The following is a 13,035-nucleotide window of genomic DNA, read 5'->3' on the forward strand; positions in this document are numbered from 1 at the left end:
CGCGGACGGGAATCGAACCCGCGACCTCGTGCTCAGCAGCGGAACGCCTTAGCCACTAAGCCACCACGGCGGGTGGCCATAATTCTGCCCCTCGTACACATCCAGTGTTTTCTGTCACGACAGAGAAAAATACATTTGTGCCGAATAATGATTTAAAACAGATACCTCGCTATACAATTGAAAACCTCCTTCTTACAAAAAGGGGAAACAACGGTCTGGAGTGTTGCGAAGTTTGCATGGCACAACAAACATGAAATACTGAAATCATTTATTCTGGAGCAAGAAGAGGGGCCTAGAAGTGGGCTGGGGGATAAAAGACGAGAATGATCTGCTTAGTGGCGCTGGGTCAATAAATATTACGGAGCGCTAAATGACGTTAAACAAATAATACAGTGAAGGTATCCCCTAAAATCGATTATTATTGAGTGGAAGATAGACTTCGTCAGTTCATACATTTTGTGTATTCTGGTAGGTTGTGTTTATCTGCCATAGATCATGTGCTTGAAATCTGTATAATTGTTGGGTTAGTGCCGCAAGGTTCATAAAGTGCACGGAGCGATAAATGACGTAAAACAAACGATGCAGTAAATTATCTCTCAAACCGATTCCTGTGAACTGGAAGTTAAGTAGACTTCGACAGACCAGAAATTTATGCAATAATGAGAGTTGTGCTTTTCTGTCATAGACAATGAGATGTAAAAGCTCTATCACAACCCAAAATTTCTACACATAAAAAATACAAAGAACGATGGATATGTTCGATCATTGGGCTCGTACGTTTCTGGAAAGCGTTTATGTCATGTTGTGTCCAGTTCCTGGCCCTCTAATAGGTGTGTGAATTGAAAATGTGTTTCCTTCAGTCTGTTACTGTGGGGCAGGTGGATTAGCACGAGTCTTTAAGCTTGTCACCTATTTGGAGTGCCGGCCGAACAGGGTAGAATAGACAGTTATTCCCGGAGCGGGCGTATTCTTTCCGCAATATCTGCTGAGAGGTGCATCAAGTACCTCAGAAACACGATCGACAACCTGAGAAGCACGATAAACCGGCACTGCGTTTCACGAAGGGTACAAGAACTGTGACACTCTTCGAAATATTTTGGTTAAGAAGGTGGTCATCCGACCCATAACAAGTAGTGTGTAATGATAATTAGGCAGATTTTGTAGCCACGTTATTTAGGAGCCCACGCACCTATTTGTCTTCAAAAAGTTCTATAGCAATAAGGTCAGTGTCTTGCTGAAACAACCGTCGCTACATGCACACTTCTGTGAAGAAGCTCCGATCCCAACTTTACCCTTTTTTATGTCTTTTGTAATTTGAGACAGGTTAACAACATGATAGTAAGAGTGTTGACGTACTTTCTGCACCACCCTCGCGCACGGCACGAGTGTTCGGCATTTTGGTGCATATGATCACAGATTTTATGCACACCCGGAAGCAAACTGAATCCTTTTCTGTTGTTCGCACCGTCACAGACACCTGCCTTTATTGTCGAGACAACCAGCATCACCGATAAAGAGTTTCGATTAAGCAAATAGTTTGCACGGCAGTTTGCAGGGCTGGTTGAACACCTTATATACCATAAGGTATTTTAGCCATTACCCCAAAACAGGCATGACTTAGAGCTTTTCGACGTTTTTTTTTTTAACTTTTATGTGAAGTAATATAACAAAACCTATTATGGTAACCTAACTTCTCGCTTGCTACAAAACGGCCAAAGCTAAAAAAAATTAGTTGGGTACTCAGTTGCCAGCATTGCAGATTACGAAGGCTGATGTGACTGCTCAAACAATTTCTCGAAGTTATGTTATTGTGCGGAGAACACAAAGACCTACGGAACAAAAGAATTGCACAGACACAGGCTTACGTCCTGAACGCTTTACAAAATTCTGCTCAGTTGCCATGTGTCCGGCATAAACCCCCACACGAAATTGTTTGAATTCGCTTTACGTGATTTTTCAGAGTACGAAAAGCAATGAAACTTTATATGACGTGCCTTACATTTGCCATACTACCACTATTGCTGTAAGTATCGATTCCGCAACGTTCATCACTTTTAGTTTTGCACTGGATGGTCTTGCACATTCAACAGCCGACTGAAGAGTCACGATTACGTTTCGAGGAAATTACAACCAAATCGTGTGTTTATATTGCCTTTTATTTTTTACGTTATTCGTGAAACGCAATATTTACAGCCTCATAAAAAGTTTAGGCAGATGAAAGAAACACCTCGTTCTAGTAGGTTTGCTACTTTTTAAAACTTTTTACCTTTAGGGATCTTACTAATTCATTTTTTTCTGAACCCGTTGTCGACAACTATTTCAGTTTTAATGGACCGGTCACCTGGCTTTCGGGCCTTCTCACAGCTGTGGTAGAGAACATCGCAACACACGTCATTAGCGTGAGGACAGCAAACCACTACCCACTCAAGTGAACAAAAACACATACAGGCATCATCAGGTCTAATAGGCCGTTGTATTCGTCTAGTGAAATATTTACGGCCATTCCGAAGAATACCATATTCAATAAAATACACATGAAGTGTCAGTTATTGGCCGAAAATGGGTTTTCATATTTTGGCTTGTCCAATTGGCATTTGAAGTTTTAAACAAGTTACGTACTGATTCTATTCAGCAAAATGTTTAGTGAGGAGTATTTTTTGGTCAGGGAACATCGCATAATTCCACATGACTCTGTAATATCTGAAGATTTAAATATGCGTTTATTTTACCGTGCCGTACATGGGTGAAAGCACGTGAAAACATGCTGTATTAGAGCATCCTGACTGGCCCATCCTTCCCGTTGATCGGTGACAGCAAGCGAATTTTCTGCAATTGTACAGTCAGTGGCAATGCAAATGAAACTAATTATATAAAAGATATCGTCATTTTCAGCACGTTGTGCATTCCCGTCAGCTGAAAAACAAAAAAATTGTGGAAATACAGATCTTACTACACGAATCTTTCCAAAAGATGACAACAAAGAAAGAAAGGTGGGGGTAGCGAAAAAGTTCATCCTTGAAAGTGCGTTTGGCAACTCATACAATTGGTAAAGATATTTGCAAAAAAGGGTTTATACAAAATTTAGTCTCAGCAATCAGCGTAGCCCACCGACTGCAGCCCTCCGAACTCTCAATAAGTTACTTCTCACATCAGCGAGATGCAGAACAGACAATGTAAAAATAGAAGCTTTTAACAAGACAAATAGATAAAAAGACAAGGCGGGGGAGAGGCGGCTGTATTGGTCGTTCAACGTGTGTTCTATCTGCCTAAAACACAGACACATCAAGGACCGTACACCTGTGTATCACGAATTTCAACTACGGCAATGGGCAATATCCAAATCCTAGTCCGGAAACATAAACGCAAATTCCCACTGTGGCACAAACAGCAGGAGTTTTTAGTGGGTGTTTTTCACGTACGCATTGTGTGCTTATAGTGCTTTTAAGAGCGGGGTAACTTTCATGACAAACTGCCTTAACCCTAGTTTGTTCGACAGAAAGAATAAGCCAAACCTCTGGCGTTCTGGTCCGCCATTCTGATAGCTCGTCAGCAACTATCTCATTTGAAACAATTAATCACGAACCTTCCTTTAGGAAAATACATACTAATGGTAATGCTTCAGCCTTTCTAAACAGATTATTATCTTTTGTGCGATTTTTGGAGGCCTTCATAACTTTAAGTCGAAGTGAACTGCTCACGCTCAGTACATAATTATTAAAGGATTGAGCTAGTGCAGTTATAGGAACAGCAAAGTGAGAAATCAATTTTGTATGAGATTTCTTTTTTGCAGCACACAGCACTGCCAAGGACATCGCGCTGTGTTTAATCAATGCGGAAGCGAGGTATGCGTGGAAACTTCTACCATTTCTATTTAAATACTACCTCGTGGCGGTGATGCCTCAATGTTCAATCGGAGCACAGGCGCACCCACCCAGACAATTCCTTAAAAAGGGCTGCATACATTTTTCCCACTTCCCGTTTTTCCATCTGAGTGAACCGTTACAGCGACTGCAAATCACAGAAATACCGCATAACCTAGCAACCGATAAAGATGCAACATTACCAAAGTTTAGTATCCGCCTCTGGGTGTTACCTTCTGTATATTGCATAAAACACGAAGAAGACATTTTTACAGTTTTTATCGTCCGGCATTGTTTTACCTCGGACAAAATTGGTGAGATGTTATAAACTATGATAAAAAAAGTTTACCAACAAAAAGAAATGTATTTGTCAGGGGAACGTTTTCAATATTTTTAGTTTACCTTAGCAGCAATTTCAATAACAGCAATTTTTTATGGAATCTCACGCAGCTTTCATAGCAAATAGACGCAACAGATGCAAGCACGACAAATTTATTCTTATATCTTTATACAATGAAAATTTGCCTTATAAATGCTTTTTTAAGGTACATCCTTGTTCTAAATATTCTTAATTCCACCTTTTTGAAAGACCGCAAGATGTGGTACCGTCATCTGCCACACCTATAGACGTCTTCGTTAGGTGTCCCCACGCATTTACTGACCTGGTCCACTGCAGAACGACGACCTCACCCATCGACCTCCAGTTGCGCCTGTCCCGCGCTACTCGAGTCCATTCGCTGTCTTCCAAACTCCTTATTTCGTCCCTCCATCCTGTTAATAGCCGCCCCCTTCTGCTGGGACCTCCTACCATAGTGTACTCTGACACCCTTGTAGTGAAGCTGTTGTCATTTCGCTTAACTACTGGGCAGCCAAAGCCAATTTCTTCTTCATTTATTTAGACCATGTCTTCTACTGTCGTTTCTTCTTTGATGCAGGAAGCTTGTTTCCTCTCCCTTAACGTTACTCGTAGCATTCTTGTTGGCTTGACCCGCTGAGCCAACATACGTTTTCTTCCGAGTTCTTTAGTAAGGTGTAAAGTTTCCGCTCCTTATGACGTCACCGGCAGGGCAGATGCATTGTATATTCTCCTTTACAGTGATTGAGATAGCTTCATTCTCATTATTCGGGAGTTTTTGCCGATGGCACCCAAGCCCATGCCTTGTCTGCGCCAGATTTTGTTCTGGGTAATTTGATGTCTTGTTGATAGCGGTGATACATTCCATGATGTGTTTTTTGCATGGTACGTATACGATTATTATACAAATATGCTACCACTCAACAAGCATATTTTACCACTTTGCAATTCCATACCAGTGCGATATCGCCGGCGAGTTTCCCCTCGAAATACGGTTGTAGCAGCATGTCACGGTGGTGTTAACACGCCTTTGCTATTTTGGAGCAAAAACATACGAGACAGTAGTCACCAACTTAAATAGGGTATTGTGGAGAACTTTTCTGTAGTCTTGTTTCTCGCAAACTGTAACCTGGAATATGATTTGGATATCTCAAACACTGGCATCAAACACACACACACACACACGCACACACACGCCCGCACACATTGCATATATATATATATATATATATATATATATATATATATATATATATATATATATATATATATATATATATATATATATATATGTGTGTGTGTGTGTGTATGTGTGTGTGTGTGTGTGTTAGTGTGTGTGTGTGTGTGTGTGTGTGTGTGTGTGTGTGTGTGTGTGTGTGTGTGTGTGTGTGTGTGTGTGTGTGTGTGTGTGTGTGTGTGTAACAAATTCCGACCGATTGCGAGCGGTACGCTTCTGCTTCCAGAGGTTTGCTTCCTTCACCAGGCCGTAGCTTCACTCCTTTCTGTAACCTTAGTGGTCGATTTTGCATAGGCCAGCGCTGCGCCTCCAGCTGCACTCTCAGAAAATGTAGCGACCATTAGACTGGGCCATGGTGCTAACCTTAATAAAAGGTGGTAAAGTGTTAGTCTCCCTATGAACCCTTTTCTTCATGCGATTTACGTGCACGGGGAACTCGTCTGTCCTCCTCCTATCAATGTCTGAAGTATTGGGTAGAGTAGCGACTTGAAAAGTGTTCATTCCTAAACGTTTTATTATCAGGAACGGTCCCTAAAACATTGGTAGTAACGTCTGGTCTGCTGCCTGCATTCACAATTTCACCCACACTTCGTCACCGACAGCGTGTTGTGGTGTGCGTCGATGCTGGTTGTGGTAGTACGCCTTGTGGGTCTTCTTTACTTCCCTGATGTTCTTCAGTGACTCTCGCGGCACGCCACCTGCAGGTCGAGGGATTGCCTGAACTTCACAGAAGTGTCGAGGCAGGCCGCGGTGTTCAGTGTTGGAAGCTGCCCTTAGTCTATTTCCTACGATGTTGTTTCCGTTGACGATTGCGCTAATATGTTGATCGAATACGTGGTCGACTGCACGTGCTTGTCTCTTTCGGCTTTCCACGCTGAGGTCTACATATGCGAATCCAGTTGAGCTTGAATGGTCGGGTTTGTCCTGTCTGTAAGCTCATTCGCCTGTGGGCGACAGCGTGGTGAAAACGGTTTTCTATCCCCACTTGACAAAAGAAAGCGCGTAGCTGGCGCCTGCGAAAAGTGGTTGTCTGGTCTATTATGAGCTTCTTAGGCAATCCTTATCTGCACTCAGACTTTTCGAGGAAGTCACTGACGTTACTGGCAGCCACAGTAGGTACGGCCGCTACATCGACCCCGGTTAGTAAGCAGAGGCACCATGTGATCTGTCCCGAGGGTGCGAAAAACTGTTTTAAGGGTTTGGTTAAGGCTGAGTAAGCCATTCGGCTTCCAGAGATCTTTTTAAATTGTTGTCAAACCTTGCAGTTGGCTACATATTATCGAACATGGCTGTGCACCTTCGGCCACCAGAAGCGATCTTGCAACTTTTCAAGCGCATCGCGCTGCCAATTTGGTAGATCCATCAGATAGTCCCGGATTGCGTGCAGAATTTGTGGTCTCAAGACTGCGGGGATGACTATCAGGTGGTGTTCTTCATTGCCGTGTTTAAACGGACGCGGCCGTAAAGTGTTTCATTTCAGATGACGTCGATAGAGACATGCCGCTAAGTTACTTAGAGCGCCAATTATCACCATCAGGTGTGAATCGTCACGTTGCGCCTTAGTCAGGTCCCCTTGGGAAAATAAGATTCAACCATCATCACGGCGAGATGAAGAGTCTAGGTAAGTCGGATAACGTGCGAGTGCGTCGGCGGCCATGTTTACTGCACCTGGACGATTACGTATGTGATACGTGTATTCCTGAAGTGTAATAATCCATGTGGCGAATTTGTGCTTCAGGTCATCCTTGGCGAACATCCACGTTATAGCACAGTTGTCATTCACCGCTGTAAACCCGCGACTAAAGAAGTAATTCTGAGACTTCTTGTCGATGCCCCAGACAATGGCTAGCCACTTCAGCTCATAGGAGTGGTAGTGATGCTCAATGTCCGGCAATTTATCGCTGGTGTACGCGAAGGCAAGTTCCCAGTCGGATTGTTCACGCTGCATAAGCACAGCCCCAAGTCCAAACCAGTTGGCATCAGTGTCAATTTTCATGACCTAGTCGTAGTCAAAATGACCTTGCTCTGGGCAACGGGTGAGTGTCTGTTGAGCAGATCCCTATGAAAGTCTTGAAGTCTTGTTCGTCAGGTCTGTAAGGGAGGCAGCCGTAAAGCAAAGCGCGGAACAAATTTGCGTAAATGTGAGGCAATTCCAAGGAGTATATAAACTTTTTTTACACAAGTCGTCGTGGGGCAGTCCACCACTGCGGCGATTCGTTGCGGGGGCCACTCACCCCGCCGTCAGACATTTTGTACCGCACTTACAAAATGCTGGTGGCTCCGAATTGGCATTTGGCACGGTTAAAGCGTAATCCAGCCTCATGCAGCCTGATTTGAACAGTGTTTAATTTCCAGAGGTGTTTTTGAAGGATCAATTCAAGAAGCAGAATAACTTCTAAGTAGACCACACAAGCTTGGTCTTTCAGTGAACTTAAGGTGGAATTCATGGCACTCTGAAAGCTTCAGGGGGCCGTTCGCAATCCGTATGGTATGTGGTTGAATTCAAAATGCGCCGAAAGTGTGCGGAAATCAAATTTTGCATTAGTCTTTTTCGGGAACAGGGATCTGCCAGTGGCTACAACGTAAGTCCTGGAATAAATGAAAATAGATTTTGGACTCGGGAAGCGCACGACAAGAGCAAAAGAAAGCCAATGGGAGAAACCTTCACGCTGCAGTCGTTCTCAATAAAATGCTCGTGATAATGACGATGAACAGGTCCTCAACTTGTGTCTTCCTTAGCCATTTCGAGAAATCGGAGAAACCACTTTCCTAGCACCAAGAACGAGGATGTAAAAACAAAATCGGGCGGGACCATCATACCCCTTTCGAAAAGAGATAGGCACACCCAAACAGGCACGCCCAAACAGAAACAAAAAAACAGGCACCCCCTCCCTTGAACTGAAACCATTGCATGCCGTGATGGACAAGGCAGCAATCCAGCGACCCCGCAGAAAAACTCTCCGGGACGAAAAATATCGATACACTCGTACACAAGAAGGGGCCGTATGGCAGGCTCAACTTCATTCGGGGGAATTTTCAATATCCCGAAACCACAGTAAACACCGACTCCGATATGTACGAAAGCATAAGGCACCAATTGTCGTAGTTGATTACACTGGCAATCTTTGCAACTGCATGACCATCCAACATACTGGAAGAAAGAAGTGGAAGTGGGGGCCATCCTGTTGGCAATCCGAATAGCGGAATTATCAAATAGAAGCGTAACGTCATTAAACTCATAAAAAACATTAAACAGTTTTTTGGAGAAAGAATACGAAGCACTTCGGTAAGATATTCTTATTCATAATGCATAAAGTCGGCATCACCTGGACAGCCCTATCCAATGGTCTGGAAGCTGGAACCGAACGACGCACTATGCAAGAGGCACACGAACTAAAAACCCGTGCTCAATGGGACCACGACTGCCACAGTGCCCGTTTCAAAAAACGTTAAGAGCGAATCGTCCTATAATGCCCAGGAAAAAAAATATTTCCCCTTGCTACAAAGAGATCTCAACGCCGAAGAATACGAAACTCTGTGGACGAAAACAAGAATTTCAGTATCTTCCCGTAGGGGAACCCTGAGTAGTATGCCAAGCAGCCATGGGTTCGACTCAAGTTCCCATTACTTTTCAGTTCGATCGCGGCGTTGCGGGAGGAGAATGATGGGAGCGGAGCGCGCGCGCGCGTCATTTATACCGGGGAGCTATAGTGGCGCCCCCAGCGGAGTCTGCAACGGCTACCATCGCGCCTCTAACCATAAGCTGCTTCGCATTATCGCGCGCGGAGCTGCAGGTGTTTTCGCTCGTTGCGCGATCCCGGAGAGGAGAGGAGCTTCGGAGAGGAGAGGAGGAAGGCCGGAGAGGAGAGGAGCGTCGGAGAGCAGAGGAGGAATGCCCTTAATACTGCTCAGGGTTCCCTTACAGGAAGATGACGACGGTGGTTGAACCAGGCATGCGCTGTGGGGATCTGGACGCCGCACAACGGCGCCCACACAACAGCGGAGGGAACAGGCTCGCTATAAGCTTCTTCGCATCTAAAACATCCGCTGTTATCCTAACATTCATGTGCGTTACGGTGTTCGGTGGGATCATGAGACATTAACTCGGAACTCTATTAACATAGGGGAAACTTTCACCATTTTGCACGCAATATAGGGCACGGCCAGAGGGGAATACCTCAAGCATATTGTTGTCCACTTCTTTGAGGTGCGGGAGGCAGATTTTATCATCTTTTTACCTTAACCTCAGCGCAATCTCATTGGGAGGGCAAGGAAAGGAGCTGCTGAATCTGATGCCGTAGACTCAAGTTCCACCTTCGACCTCTCTGCCATCTTATTACCTCGTTCTCATAAACCACAACTATTTCTTTCTAAACAAAGATCTTTTCTCTCCCTCCCTCCCGATCTCTCTCTCTCTCTCTCTCTCTCTCTATCTATCTATCTATCTCTCTGGCTTTGAAAAATCAGTGTTGTACAGCCCGGGCGAGACATCACAGAAGAAAGATTTTGATGCACGGACACTGACTCCTTCTCGCTCAAAGTGATGAACAATTCGCATTTGCAACATTTTACGATCACATTTAAAGCTACATGAGCGCAGACACCCATTTGTCTCTCCTGGGACACGGCGAATAAAAACCTGGTTGCTGGTCTTTCCCTTTTCGATAACTTTTGGCGCTATGAAGCATAGACCGGAAATGCAGGAGCTGCTTGCGAACACACTGCGTAGCAGTCGAAGTATCGCTGTCACACCTTACATCTTAGAATACCAACGTAGATGTCTCTGAACTTTTTTCAGCCTGCTGATTTTAAAGCGAAATTCATCTTACTTCAGACACAACTTGAGAAAATCTGTTTCCCAGTATTGCCAATCTGACCTTCAAGATCAGTCAGTAAGCTGGCGCCACGTCTGGTTTCGTAGTGAAGCTGTAGAATGAGGTAGTTGGTAATTCATAGTGTGTATTTTTTCCGTCCCTTGTGTTTCTGCTGCGCTACTTTTGTTCGCAGTGAAAGCATGCAATCTTTTCTTCATTCCAAAGGAAGGGGGCAGAGCGAGAAAAAGGGGAAAGCGTTAGAACGCGTGCCATCACAATGATTGAATTGAATTGAATTGAATTCAAGTGTATTTTCTGTATACAGAAAAATGCAAGGAAGGCAAAAGGTGGGTAGCCTGACAGAGGCCTTCACTACTAGCGCAGTTGACACGCAGGTACATTTTCATACGAACAAAACAAAACATGGAAAATAATTCGCAAAGCAGAATATGTCAAGAAAATGTTGTACAAGAGAATTGATTTCTTTAACAAAATATGAAGACACCGCTGAAATAAAAGTCACTGCGTAAGGCTGTTCTGAAAAGAAAGGCACATATCACGAAGTCATTTTAATTATTAGGTCATTAGGATAAGCACAGGATAACAATGGCAACAAAAATACCAGTTCTACTTGCGAAGAAACTAGTCGGTCCATATTAGGTGAATGCAAAACACAGAAACAAATTAGGTACACTGAACATTACTTTGCATTATTACAGTTTTAACTTTATTATTTGATATCTTCTTTAAAATCAACTTGCATCCGTAGCATGTTTAAAAAAACGGGGAATTTGGTGTTCTAAATGTTGTTGGCCGTACATGGTTCTTGTCTTAGGCAGCTTAAGCTGTTGCCTGCGAAAACTACATAAAGATGTTTCAATTATGCTATCCGTGATGTAGAGTTTGTTTTTGTATATATACTGCAAAGCCTAAAATAAAAAGAAAACTTGATTTGCCTTCAATAGTTCGTATTTTATATAAAGGGGATATGTTGGAAAATATTCCGCATGACCCATGTTCCCCTCAAAAATGCGCAAAACCTTTTTCTGCAATTTTATCAGCGTGCCGTAATTCGTATTGGCAGATTATGTCCCATACCAAAATGCAATAGCTTAATCTTGAATTGAAAAGTGAGTAGCACGAAGAAACTTTCAGCCATGTGGGGATCAATGACGTTAACCTATACAGGTCGTCTACCGACCGACTGAGATCCATTGCCAAATAATCAAGGCCGTGTCTAAAGTGCCGTCCGACGGTATTATAAGCACAACACTATAACGACGTCCACCGGTTTGTTCTAACAAAATTACCGCGACAGGCACTACATCGCTCTAGATAACGCGAAGCAAGCAAGCCTAACCTAAACATAGCATAGCATCACCCAACGAACACAAGGAAAGCATTAAAACACCCAAACTACCCAAAGCCATAAAAATTATACTTCAAGTTAAGGATGAAAAAAAAACAAATAAGGCAAAAGGCGGTCTTGAACAACCGTCTTTGGGATCAAGAAGCTAAGACGGATCCTCTAGACTACAACGACAGACGCTTCAGCCGGTGCTAGCTTAGTCTTAAATATTCGAACGTAGTCGGACGGCACCCTAGCCATGCCTGCAGCCATCAGCTAGAGTGCCGTCGGACGGCACTCTAGACACTGGGAATAATCAATGTGACCGTTCCAAGAGAGATTCTCCTGAAACCAGACACCCAAACATTTTTGTCGGGGGATATCAGTAGATACAGGCTGCATCCAAAGTCACTGCGCGTTGGTGCTACACCGCCAACTGCGGTCGGTGTTTTGCCCTTGGGAGAATGTTTTTACGTGTTCTTTTCGCGCTCTTGGCGTAAAATCCAAGCTATCGCTCGACAATCGCGGTGTAGCTGCGTTCAACTGAGCTGCAGAAAAACAATCTCATTAAACTCTCTCCATTATGGTGTATAAAATTGTAATCATCAATCTGCTAGTTTTGAGAGCACCCTACCGGCAAGAGAAGTCACCTTTTCAGGACCTCTTCCAGCTGTCAGTGCGGTCTCGCCTTCTACACGGCCGTATTGGCCAGATAAGTTCAGCCTTGTAAGAGGCTGCACGACTGCTGAAAGCAGAAATTGGTGCTTGGAGGAGACTCCAAGTGTGGGCGCGCAACCAAGCGATGAGGTGTATAGTCTAATGGAGGGAGAGTTTGCAGTGTGTTAGAGTAGTGTGCATGGCTTTGAAGAAAGTTATGCAATAATTTGAACTCCTCCTAAAGTGATTGCATTTCACTAGTTGCTGGTGTGAGACTCGGTAGTTACACCCGGCCTGTCTGTATAAAACAATGTTTCTGCATTAGTGTGAGGTGGTATGGCCTTGGGAAAAATTTAAGTTGCTTGTGTGCACTATCTGTGGCAGCCCGGTATAAATGCGTTACGATTTTTTTCAGTGCCTTCCTTGGGACACGACAGTATATTCGTGTCCCCCAGAATGCCCTTGCCGAAATTGCGGTCGTAAAGGATACTGCGCATACCAAAGCATAGAAGAGTTTATTCGTGGTAAATAAATTATACAAAACAGACAGTGTGGAACTCTGTTTGAAACGTACAAAAATTTTGTTGCCATTTCAAATAAATGACACGAACATGACGGAATATTTTTATTTGAGGGTTTGCTTGATCCCGACACACGAAACAATCACACACACTCTAACTTTCCTTTGTGAACACTCATATTATTGCTTAGAGAACAACAGTTGGTAGTCACCAGGTATGTACTTGGTCATTGGTTGAGTTTCC

General features: G+C 43.8%; 1 long non-coding RNA gene across 1 annotated transcript; it reads left to right on the forward strand.

The window, feature by feature from the left end:
- The first annotated feature begins 1,900 nt into the window (after window positions 1-1,900).
- Window positions 1,901-12,820, forward strand: LOC144166107 (uncharacterized). The gene is made up of 3 exons (XR_013321574.1): window positions 1,901-2,023; window positions 3,791-3,842; window positions 12,687-12,820. It is a non-coding gene; the product is annotated as an uncharacterized LOC144166107 (long non-coding RNA).
- Window positions 12,821-13,035: the final 215 nt, after the last annotated feature.

This window comes from Haemaphysalis longicornis, unplaced genomic scaffold, assembly GCF_048455015.1.
Source record: "Haemaphysalis longicornis isolate Haplotype H1 unplaced genomic scaffold, Haemaphysalis longicornis Haplotype H1 scaffold_16, whole genome shotgun sequence".
In the NCBI taxonomy this organism is placed as follows: domain Eukaryota; kingdom Metazoa; phylum Arthropoda; class Arachnida; order Ixodida; family Ixodidae; genus Haemaphysalis; species Haemaphysalis longicornis.